This window comes from Rhinopithecus bieti, unplaced genomic scaffold, assembly GCF_001698545.2.
Source record: "Rhinopithecus bieti isolate Rb0 unplaced genomic scaffold, ASM169854v2 scaffold_82361, whole genome shotgun sequence".
Lineage (NCBI taxonomy): Eukaryota > Metazoa > Chordata > Mammalia > Primates > Cercopithecidae > Rhinopithecus > Rhinopithecus bieti.
In genome coordinates this window covers 64,929-76,424 of record NW_016830492.1, presented here as the reverse complement: position 1 = coordinate 76,424, position 11,496 = coordinate 64,929, and the positions used below count along the sequence as shown (strand labels likewise).

General features: G+C 42.0%; 1 protein-coding gene across 1 annotated transcript in view; it reads left to right on the top strand.

The window, feature by feature from the left end:
* LOC108524454 (uncharacterized) overlaps window positions 1-11,496 on the top strand; it is a 72,342-nt gene that overhangs the window by 14,346 nt on the left and 46,500 nt on the right. Inside the window, exon 2 of the mRNA XM_017865565.1 lies at window positions 5,325-5,406. The gene's annotated coding sequence lies outside the window, so the exon portion shown is untranslated. The remainder of the gene's footprint in view (window positions 1-5,324; window positions 5,407-11,496) is intronic.

Here is an 11,496-nt window from a genome sequence, read left to right as displayed (position 1 = left end):
AAAAAAAAAAAAAAAAAAAAAAAAAAAAAAAAAAAAAAAGCCTCCTGAAAAAGCTAAGCTTCTAGGCTTTTATTACCTGTATTAGAACAGGTGTTTTTGAAATACTACCTGGGAATGTGATAAAGTAACCTATTTGTATATTAGCTGACTTATATTCAGAACAAAAGAAAATAAAAAACATTAACTTTGGTAGAAATCCTAGGCAGCAAGCATTTCTCCTTTCTTTTAGAGATGAGAAACCAAAGGTCCATGAAGGCTTATTGACTGGCTCAACTCTATGCAACTAGTCAGCAGCAAAGCCACACCTGCAAGTCAAGGGTCCAGAATTCCAGCTCAGGTCTGCTCCTCAGGTAACTGCAAATGTGTACTCTTTATTCAAGTTGTGCTCAGCAAGAGGTTGTTACTCTTTATTCATCTATGTGACTAGTGATATTTTCTATGGAATACGATTTTGGTCCTCAGGCTATGTTTATATAATCATTCCATCAATGTTATTGAACATCTTACTATGGGCCAGGTAGTATGTTAGGTGTTGTACTTATAAAGATAAATAAAAATGGCTACAAGGGTGAAAAGCTCACTTACCTTCTAGGCCCAAGTGGAAAACAAAACTGATTGAGTTGCGGTTGCCAGATACAATATAGGGTGCCCTAACTGAATTGCATGAATTGCATCGGACCTACTTATACTAAAAAATAAAAATAAAATCGTTGTTTATCTGATCTTCACATTTAAACAGGCTTCTTGCATTCATATTTGCTAAATGTGGCAACCCTAACTAGCTGGGAACTGGGGAGAGCTGGAAAGTACATGCTTTATCTAAAGGGAGCAGCTGCTACCTCCCCTCCTGACCCCCTCTCAGGAATCGTTGCCACAAGGCATGCAACCCCAGTGAACTCATTGAAATTATCCTGATATGCTGGAAATCCAGGACTCTAGTTAAAATCTCCCTAATTTTAAAAGTTGTAAACTGATTTGAAAAAATTTTAAAGACTATGTGGGCCAAAGGAAAAAAAAGAAAATAATGTCTGTGGATTTTGATGGTGTTTAAGCAACTTCCAGAATAAGACATATCTTTCTCACCCGAATGTGGAACCAGTTGAGCCATACAGGTTTCAGGCAGATTAAGGTCAAAATGTCAGCTTCAGTACTGATGATGTAACCATAAAGGATTTGGCTTAAGTGTACAACCAAATAGGCTTGCTAGAAAGCTCCCGAATTGAACTAACCATCCTCCCCACAAATCCAGACCTTCACCCCAGCAAGGTAGAGCTAACCCTCCAGTCAAGACAGCAAACTAGAATATTCCCCTCCTTGCAGATAATACAAGTATGAAGAGAAGGGAGAGCAGCAAAGGCTGAGCTGCCTGTGCCTGGTCCCTTCCAGACTTTCCAGATAACTCTGCCACACAGGAGGACAGGGAAAGCCAAAAGAGAGAAGCCAGGATTGTTAGTCCTGGAAAATGCCTCCATATAGAAAATGAGCCAGAGAATAAATCACTCAGCTCTCCAACCAGTTGGATTTGGTCCATGAGTTCCTAGTTTTGTTCACCTGACTCAGTCCCTGACTTTTAAAGTCAACTGCATCAATATGCTGCCAGTACTTTGATCAGGAAGGAACATCTATACAGGATCCATCTTTACAGCAGTGAATTCCACCTGGGGTAAAGTATGCATGTAGGTTAGGATGCTATAGAGGGACTCTGTCTGTTTTCTGTCTCTTTCTGCTAAAGCCTCCACACATTAGATGGTCTGTACTCTTTGTTCTTTGGGAAGGGCTAGAATACCTAAACGGGACTTTCAAGGAGGGGGCAACAAACCAGTTTTGTGGCTCTCAGCAAACATCCATCTCAAAGGTGAGTTTGGAAATAATGGAGAGTATGTCAGTGTGTTTGTGTCTCAGGCCTACTTCCCACGCCTATGGGGAAAGGGTGGGACTTATCTCTCCCCTCAAGCCTGCTAAGAGGAGATTAGACTATATTCGAGATAAGTACCTCGAGCACAGTGACGGCCTTGCAGCTCATGCCTGTGAAATCAAAAGGCAAGAGGCTGCGGCTGACTGGGTGCTCTGAGGGCAGAGAGAAAAGACCAGACTGCTCTTGGAACAGACTGTTCTCCCACTGATGATGGGGACAAAGATGCATGAGTGTATCTCCAGGACTGGATGTGAGCTGCATGGAAGAGAAAGAGTGCAGGCCTGCAGCCTGGGAAAACCCAAAAGGATGCCACAAACCCAACTGGAAGATGGGTCGTCAGGGCCGCAGGAGCTGAGAAAGGAATAAAAATGACAGAGAGAGAAAAGTGCATTCTCCATGTCATAGAGAACACAGCTGCCCAATGAGGTCCTCAGAGAACCCACAGAAGTGCCCATGAGAACAGTTCTCTCTGGGACTCAAACCCATGGAGAGGTGCTTTTAAACATGCAAAGAGAGGGAACCATCATCATATTACATTGTAGTGTCCACATAAATAAGACCCTAACTTACCTCATATCTCTCCTCCTTCCTCTGCTTTAATCCAGGAGGAGCCAGAGACCTCTTAGTAAGTGAAGAAGAAGGGAAAATAGGGAAAAAGCCACTATTCCCCATGTTAGATGAGGAAATAGGAACATTCTCCTCCTCTACCCAACACCCACTGTAGCTTTTAGTGGCTGGAGTCAGGAAACAAGAGAAGCTTCTGTGTTAAATGAATTTCAGAGGTTTGACTATGACATAGAAATGGATATTTTAATTACTGAAAACTATTTTGTAATTAGAGGTGACTGGAAGATTTTATTCTCAGCAGAAGAATAGATAAGGATAGGACCTTCCCTCCCCCTTGGGCCCCACCGAGGTTTTATCCAGAGGAAGAGGAAGAAGTAACCCTTTATGGGAGTTTGAATGGGCAGAAGAAGAAAAGGATGAAGTTGTCTTCTAATTACACACTATGAATGTTACTTTTTTGTTAACATAAATGTCGCATATATTTTTAGCTGGTGTAACAAAAAAACCATCTCAAGCTGGCTTGCATAACAGCTTTGGACACAGTCTGATCAAGGTCTGGTTCTGTTTGCTAGTGATCCTCCTGACTCTGCCCTCTCTCCATGCTAGTTTCTTCCTCAGATTGACATTCCTCTTGGTCACCAGATGCCTACAATCAGCAAGTGCAACTCTCTGCTCCCTGCTCACTTCTGAAGTGGGGAGCATGGATACCAACCACAGAACAAAGCCCTACAATCTCCCACTGAGTAGAACACCCATGAAGATGTGTTGGCCATTTCCCTGTGGCCAGGGAAATATCATGTACTGGTTGGATTAGGCCTGTATTAATCCAGTCAATGGAACATAGTTAAACTATCCCAAACCCTCCACAGACACTAGAGAAAAAGTGAATCCAACCAAATGTAAGACTGCTACTCAATAGGACAGAAATGGCGTGGATGTCAGTGAGATGGGGAAAAAATGTGTGCTAAAGGAGATCAGGAAGGACCTAATAGAAGACAGGGCCTTTGAACTGAAGCCTTTAATGAGGAAAGGGTATTGAGATTTTATGAGGGCCAGGGTGGAGAGCGGGTTGTGAAGAGGATAGGGAAAATGTAAGGACACCGCGGATATAAGAATTAGTGGGCGAATCATGGGCCACAAAGCAGCAGGATTATATTACAGAGACTGTAGGTAGTGTTTATTGGAGCACAGGGTACTGGGGAGGTGGAGGAAAGATGAGACTGTTAAGGAATTTAGACACAGCATGTAGTAGCTGGCAGGAAACAGATGACATTCTCAAACAAGGCAGTTGAAGAGAGCTAATAAAGGGACCATTTACCAAGGTGTAGTTAGGATTAAGAGAAAGCAAACTGGGATGATGCTGTGCTATGGGCTAGCAACAGCAGGAAGTCATTTCTGTCCCTAGGTCTGAAGAGGGAACCAGGGGAGCCAACACCAAGGAACCAGAGATCTTAGAGTCTGCAAGTCTGCAGGAGCCGTGGCCTTTGGTAGAGGGATCGTGCCTACTCTTAGCAGCCTGGCTGGGAGGGGCCTGGGGAAATAATACCCCAACTTCTATCCTCTTCTTCAATATCGATGACTTCCACTGGTTAAAATCAAACTGGAAGTTGGAGAGAAAGAGAGTCTATCTATACAAGTCAGCACCCTGGAGCCCAGAAGAGAGTAAAAGGGGATAAAAAGCAAATTCGGAGGGACAAACAGAAAACACCCAGCACAGAAGGAGGGACAAACAGAAAATATCAGAAAACATTTTAATCCTGGGTCCTGGGGCGTCATGGAAGGTTTTGAAGTTAGGAGCACCGCCATCCTCTAGGGGGAGCTCAAGGATTTCTCGCCACTCATCCCCAAGGAGCTGCATCAGAAGATCAGGGCAAAACAGACTTCAAGGAAAGAGCCCTCGGATAGAAGAAGAAGCCTGGAGGAGTAAAGGGATTGCTCCTGGAATTGGAAATCTACCCTTTGCACTTCGTTATACTGCATTTGGATTGATTTACAAGAATAACCATTAAAATAATCAAAGCTAAAAGTAAGTATGTACTGTGTGCCAAGTTCTTGACTCATTTAGCACAACTCTTTGGAGGTAAGCACCATTGAAATTCTCACCTTCTAGATTAAGAGGCTGATAGAACCTGGATTTGAGCCCATTTTCAATGGACCACTCTCTGCTCTGTTTTATTCTCATGCTGCTAGTGTAGTCAACAGAGTCAAAGGTTGCCTTTGCTTAGAAGGCCTAACAAAACCAGAGCAGGGTCCATGGAAAAGGAGACATGAAAAGGGAGATATTTCCTGGTAAGATTTGTGTTCATTTAACAATTTTAAGCACATATTTAATAACCTGGCACTCACTACCTGGCAAGCACTGAGCCAGGTGCAGGATATCCGAGGGAACTAGGAGGGAGGCACTAAGTGCCGTACTAAGAGCCTGAATTAGTGCATTTGCGTCCTGGGTCTGCTACATGTGTGACCCAGGAAAAGTCACTTAAATCATTTAACTGTCTGTTTCCTCATCTTTAACATATAAATCATTTAAAAATACACAGCACTTGGAATAATAAACAGGCAGATTGTTAATGTTAAAGGTGTGAGCTGCTGTTCTTACAACACAGTGTCAGCCCCTGAAGCTCTTACAGTAGATGGAAAGATGAAGATGAATAGGATGTAATTATTGGCCAAGTGCAAAGGAGCTAAAAATGACACGCACCCTGCTACTTACTTCAGCAAGACCCAAGAAAACAAGGGCAAAAGGAGCTCTAGAGGCTCTTGTTGGTCTAGCCCTGCTTTTGAGTTTGGGGCCAAAGCTCTGATTCTGGAGTGTTAGCAAGTTTCTTGTCTGTCATTCCAGCTCTGATCAGTTAATACCGGCTGCCTGAACCATGTATTAAGAGAGATCTCAGACTGCATGTAGAGAAAGGATGCCTTGAGAGGTAAGTGATGTCTGCCATTGATTGAGGGTGGAGAGGAGAAGCCAAGTGGTTCTAGAACAGTGTCCTTTTGCCTAGAAGGTCCCTACAGCAGGAGCAGCTGGGCAAGACTCAGAAGTCCTGATTATAATCACAGATTAAGGTGACCAACTATCCCAGTTTGCCTAGGACTGTTGCAGTTTTAGAACTGAAATTCCTGCAACCCAGAAAACCTCTCAATCTTGGGCACATCCCAATCATCTTTGCAGGCTTTCTCTATCTGACAATACCAAAAAAAAAAAAAAAAAAAAAAAAAAAAAAAAAAAAAAAAAAAAAAAAAAAAAGAAAGAAAAGAAAGAAAGAAAAGGAAAGAAAAAAAAAACTATGAGCTCTGACTAGAAAAGATTACTCTTTTTGTCTTGGCCAATTTCAGCCTGTGAAAATGCATCTTATTCTGGCCTGTATGTGCCAGCCATATGCCCTCAAATATTCCCCCACTTCACAATAGCTGACCTCCATACCTCTCTCCTTTCTCAGCTATTTTTCCTGCTGTATCCACGGAAGCCTTAGTAGGAAACAGATGGCACCATCAAAGGGTTTAGCTGAAGAGAATTTCATGCAGGGATTATTTACAGAGGCGTGGGCAGGGTTAATGGAACCAACGAGCTGGGGAGACAGTCAAGGATTAGCTCTTACCACAGGAGGTCTGCAGGGACAAAGGGAGGGGATGCTGTTACCAGCCTGGTAAGAGCTGAAACTGTGCAGGAGAGGTCACTGGGCCTGGGAGCTGGATCTTCTGTCTCAACTGTGGTGAGGCAGGGAGGAAAGAGGAGGAGGGCATAAAAATCCCTGGCCTGGCTCTCCTCCTGCCTTCTGGCCTCTTGCCAGTAGTTTCTTGCCAGAGGGCAAGGAAAAGCAAATGAAACAACAGGTCTAGTAGAGGTCAGCCTCCCAGGCCACAGAGCATGACAGGAAAGGGCAGAGAAGAGATCTAAAAATAACCATCCCAGGCCACCCTATTGTCACTCAGTTTCCATTCTAGCCCTTTACTTAGCCAAAGAAACTCAGGTCCTCAACACAGGGAAAACATGGTCTCATCAGCTACTGTATCGCTGAGTGGTGATGTGTTTCAGTCATATTACTGCCTGGAACCTAAACTGTAACTTTAGTCACCACCAGAATGCAAGTCAGCAAAGAAAGGTAAAAAAATAAATAAATAAAACTATCATACTACAGCTCCACATCTAAGCAGTTCGAATCTAATAATCCTGACTTCCTCCTCCCAGCACTCATTCCATAATTCTTTACCCTCACCTAGCATCTTGACAGTTAAGGTGTCTTACCTGATGGGGTGAGCCAAACCTTCCTTGCCACAGGATCCGGGTGGTTCCATCTTTGTTGAGTTGCTGCCGTTTCTCATTGACCTTTACTACTGGACATGGGAGTGCAATGAATCCCATGGGCTCCAGATACAGTGTTGTTCCCATGTGATAGCAAAAATCCCAATTTCTCCTTGATAATCAAAATTAATCATGCCGGTCCATACAAACACCCAATCCTTTGCCTTTGATCAGTGTCATGAACAACCTGAAATGTCGAAGGGGCATTCTCAGTGTTTCCTAGTAGAAATATGTCTCCCCCTTGGGCACAAGAACCTCACACCCATTACATGCCATGTTTTCGGGACAAGAAGACAGTATTATTGAAGTGGGTTATTACTCATCCTGAGTTCCCAGAGCCATGTATTCAATACCCTGTATCAACCACTGATCTGACCACTTACAAGACAGCACCCCAACTGCACAAGATGTTGTCTCCCAGCAGGCTCCATAAATGCGCCTTCAATAAGACATTTCATCATTCCATCAATCTAGCTGCTTCCAGGTAGGAACAATGAATTCTATGATGTGAGCCTAATATCACAACTGTTTCACTGTAAATGAGTTCCTTGATCAGTGATAATGCTGTGTGTGACACATGGGGGTGAATAAGGCAGCCTATCAACCATATATGGTAATGCAGGCAGAAGCATCATGCACAGGAAAGGGAAGTTACTCTCCAGTATATGTAATTATTCCTATGAAGACAAATTCCTGCCCCTTCCATAGTGAAGTGGTCCAATATTATCAACCTGAATGGCTGACACTTCCAAGAAATAGTGCCAAATAAGGGTTTGGTGTTGCCTTCTGTTTTAGAAATCTGGGCACTCAGCAGTGACAATGGCAGATCAGCTGTGATGGGAGGAAGTCCATGTTTGTTTGTTTCATTGCCTCTGTTCCTATTCCCATGGCCACTTTGTACATGAGACATTTACCCAAGCACAAACATGGCCAGTGTCTTAGTATGCTCAACTGCTTTAACAAAACACCATAAACTGGCTTGTTTATAAACAACAGAAATTTATTTCTCACAATTCTGGAGGCTGGGAAGTTCAAGATCAAGGTTCTAGCAGACTCTGTGTCTGGTAGGAGCCTGTTTCCTGGTTCATAGAGGGCCACCGTCTGTGTCTTCATATGGTGGAAAGGGCTATGCAGCTCTCTGGGATTTCTTTTATAAGGGCACTAATCTCATTCTTAAGGGCACTGCCCTGGGGACCTAACCTCTCAGTGGCCTCACTTCCTAATACCATTCACATTGGTGATTAAGTTTCCACATATGAGTTTTGAAGGGACACAAATATTTAGACCATAGCAGCCAGGAAGGAGGCTCACTACAACTAAGGGATAGGTCATCTAGGCCACCTCCTCATTTAGCTTTCTGTGAGGTAGATGTCCCCTGGGGGAATATTTATATGCTACTCAAATAGCCTCAAAGACTAGCCATTTTTAGAGGTCCATCATATAACTTCCCTTTAGGTGATCTTGGCACCAACCTTCCAGGTCCTTGAAAATTTGACCAACCCATTAGCCCCTGCCTGTGTATTTGTGTATTTCAGGAAACCTCAGTTTATCCCTTCTTTCATGTCAGTGGCCAACCAGATGTACTTCCCGAAGTTCTGTCCATGGGGAGAATTCCCTATGACTTGCAGAGCCACCCCAGACAGATAATTCTTAAACCAGACCAGGCCACTGTCACCCTTTTTTCTCATCAAATGGTCATAGAGAATACCCGGGGAGACCAGAGGTATGGTTTGAGGGAAAGGCGGGAAGCAGTAAGAAGTCTGACTCATCTGCTTATGCAGAGAAGAGAAGTGCTGAGAATAGATCTGAGGGTGTGAGGGGATAAAGAATAACAGCTCACCCACGTCTGTGCAGTTCTTTACCCTTAAGTTTAAGTGAAATGGTTCTTCATCAAGCTTCTTCTCAGTTGGTTTAAGAAAATCCTTAGAGATATAACAGCATCAATATTACAAGCCAATAAGGCAACAAAGCAATAGCTTAGCCCTTGACATATATTTCTGATAAGTAATGTATTTCATGGTGTTTCCTAAATGTACATGAGGTAGAAGTAGATATATCCAATATCTATACTTAATTGATTTTTGCCAGAAAGTCTATCTTGAAGTGTGAACTTCTGATAAATTCCTTCTGTTTGTGCCTTTTTTAAGACAAGTTCCATTTTTATGTTGTCTTTGTCAGTGACGGGGGAAATCAGATCAATTTTTTAAAGTCAGTTTTTTATATAAGCATTATTGAAACTATTGAAATCTGAGTATGGTGTTCTTAAAATAAACTGTGTTAAACTGATTTGTAATATCAGAAGTCAGGAAGGGAAGATGAAGGGGCATCTTGGGGCTGGTAATGTTGTGTTTCCTCCTCTGGGTATTGGTTATCTGAGTGAATTCTTTTTGTGAAATTACAACAAACTGTACTTATGAAAGTTGTACTTTTCTATACATGTATTCTTCTTCAATAAAAAGAAAAAAAAATGAAAGGTGCTCCATATAATGATGACCTTTTGGCAAAAATTTCCATGAAATAGAAACTAGATGAAAAAAATTTATAAAATGCTGCATAATTAGTGCATTCTTCCGGCTCAACAGCCCATCAAAAACACTTATTAAAGACTTAGAATTATTAAAGGCCTAAGAATGCAATGACTTGCATTAGATATAGCTGATAGGCCAGTGGGAAGGACAACATATCACAGAATAATCATTTCATTCACAAAATGGAAACACTGAATACTTACTATGTGTCAGACACTAGTCTATATGCTTGAAATTCCATGAGTAAACAAAGCATTCCATGTTCTTGTGGAACTGATGCCTAGTGAGGGGAGACAGCCAGCCAATTAACAATAAACAATGAGTAAATTACATGATATGTTAGATGTGATAAAGGATGCTTAAGAAAAAGAGCAAGATGAGGGACCATTGTGGGAAGCTTGCAGTTTTAAATAGGATGTTCAGATTGGCATCACTAAGAAGGTGGTATTTATGCAAAGGTATAAAGGAGAAGATATTGGCCATATATGTAGCTGGGGAAGAGAATCCAGGCAGAGGGAATAGTGAGGCAGGAAAGAACCCAACAAGTTCAAGGCAAAAAGGCCAGTGTGATTCAAAGTGAGAAAAGAAAAAAGGAGTTGATGTGAGGCCTGGGAATCAACGTGGGGAAGGAGAATTCCAGGCTGCTGCAAGATTTTTTTCTTTTTCAATGAAATGGGGCACCATTGCAGGAATTGGGCCAGAGAGTGGCATGAGCTGACAGATTTTGAAAGTATCTTGCAGCTGTTTTGAGAAGAGGCTGCAGAGGAGAAATAATCCAGGTGAAAAATGATGGTAGCTTGGACTAGACTGATAGCAGTGGACATGTAAATAATGGTCAGAGTTTGAGTATATTTTGAACATTGAGCCAACAGGATTTGTTGGAGGACTGGATATGAGATTTGACGAAAGAGAAAAGTCACACTTGATTTTGAGGTTTTGATCCTGAACAAGGATGAAGCTGTCATTGACTCAGCTTCAGATCAGGGAGACTGTGGGCAGAGGAGGATTGGAGAGGAAGATTAGAAATTCAGTGTTGGGCACATTAGGTTTGAAATGTGTATCAGACAGTCTAATAGAGAGGACAAGTAGGGAGTTAAGTAGAAGAGTTTAGAGTTTAGGATAAATGTGTGAATACAAACGTAAATTTCACGTCAATAGCCATAGAGATTATATTTATAAGACTAGATAACACAGAAGAGAGTATATAATAGAGACAAGAACCAAGGACTAAGGGCTGGAGCACTCCAAGAGAAGCACCCAATAATATAGAAAGAAAGAACAGCCAGTTCCATCCAGAGTATTTCAAGTCTGCAACAGGACTAGTTGACTTAACACCACTTGCCACTATAATAATTACTTCCCAGGAAAATAAGTCCAAGGATATTTTCCAGTTTCTATGCCAAGCCATGATAATGATTAATTGCACAGTATCTGGCACAAGGTAAGAGCTTCCTAATTATTACAAATTGTTGAATGAATTATTTCAGGACTGTGGGAATAAGCCAAAATCTCTTGAGACTTGAGCCTTTATTAGAGAGACCTGATTTATGAAACACATTTAGGGTCTTTCCCCTTTGAGCCCTCCAGGAATATTGAGGACCAGATGTATCAAGGTGATCCTACCTGAAACTGAACTGGAAGCCAGCTGGCTACTCCATGCAAATCATCTGTTTTTCCTTCCTAATCAATTCTATCTGAATTGTGTGTGTGTGTGTGTGTGTGTGTGTGTGTGTGTGTCCTTGAACATCTATCCTTCTTCCTCAGAGCCTTTGGCCTTGTTGTTCTTTTAGTCTGGATCATCTCACCTTTGAATAGCTCATTGTCTCTCTTTACTGAAGCTTCAGTTTAAATTCACCTCTTCAGAGAAGCCTACAACCACTGTTGATCACTAGTAATCATTGTTTGGCCTCAGTCTACACTAGTCTCTTCCACTTATCTTTCTCTTTAAACCACTTATTACCACCTGCCATTGTATTATATTTGTTTGGTTGGTTGGTTATTCTCTGATTCTCCCACTAAAGGGCAGTCTCTCTGAGACAGGGATTTATTTTGTTCTTCCATCCCCAATATATAGATATAGAACAAAGCCTCGCCACTAGCAGGAAACTTGCTAAATGTTGGTTTATGAATGAATCCACTCTCTCGGGTCTGGTCCAGATACCACTTAGTTAAAAATTATGTGGATT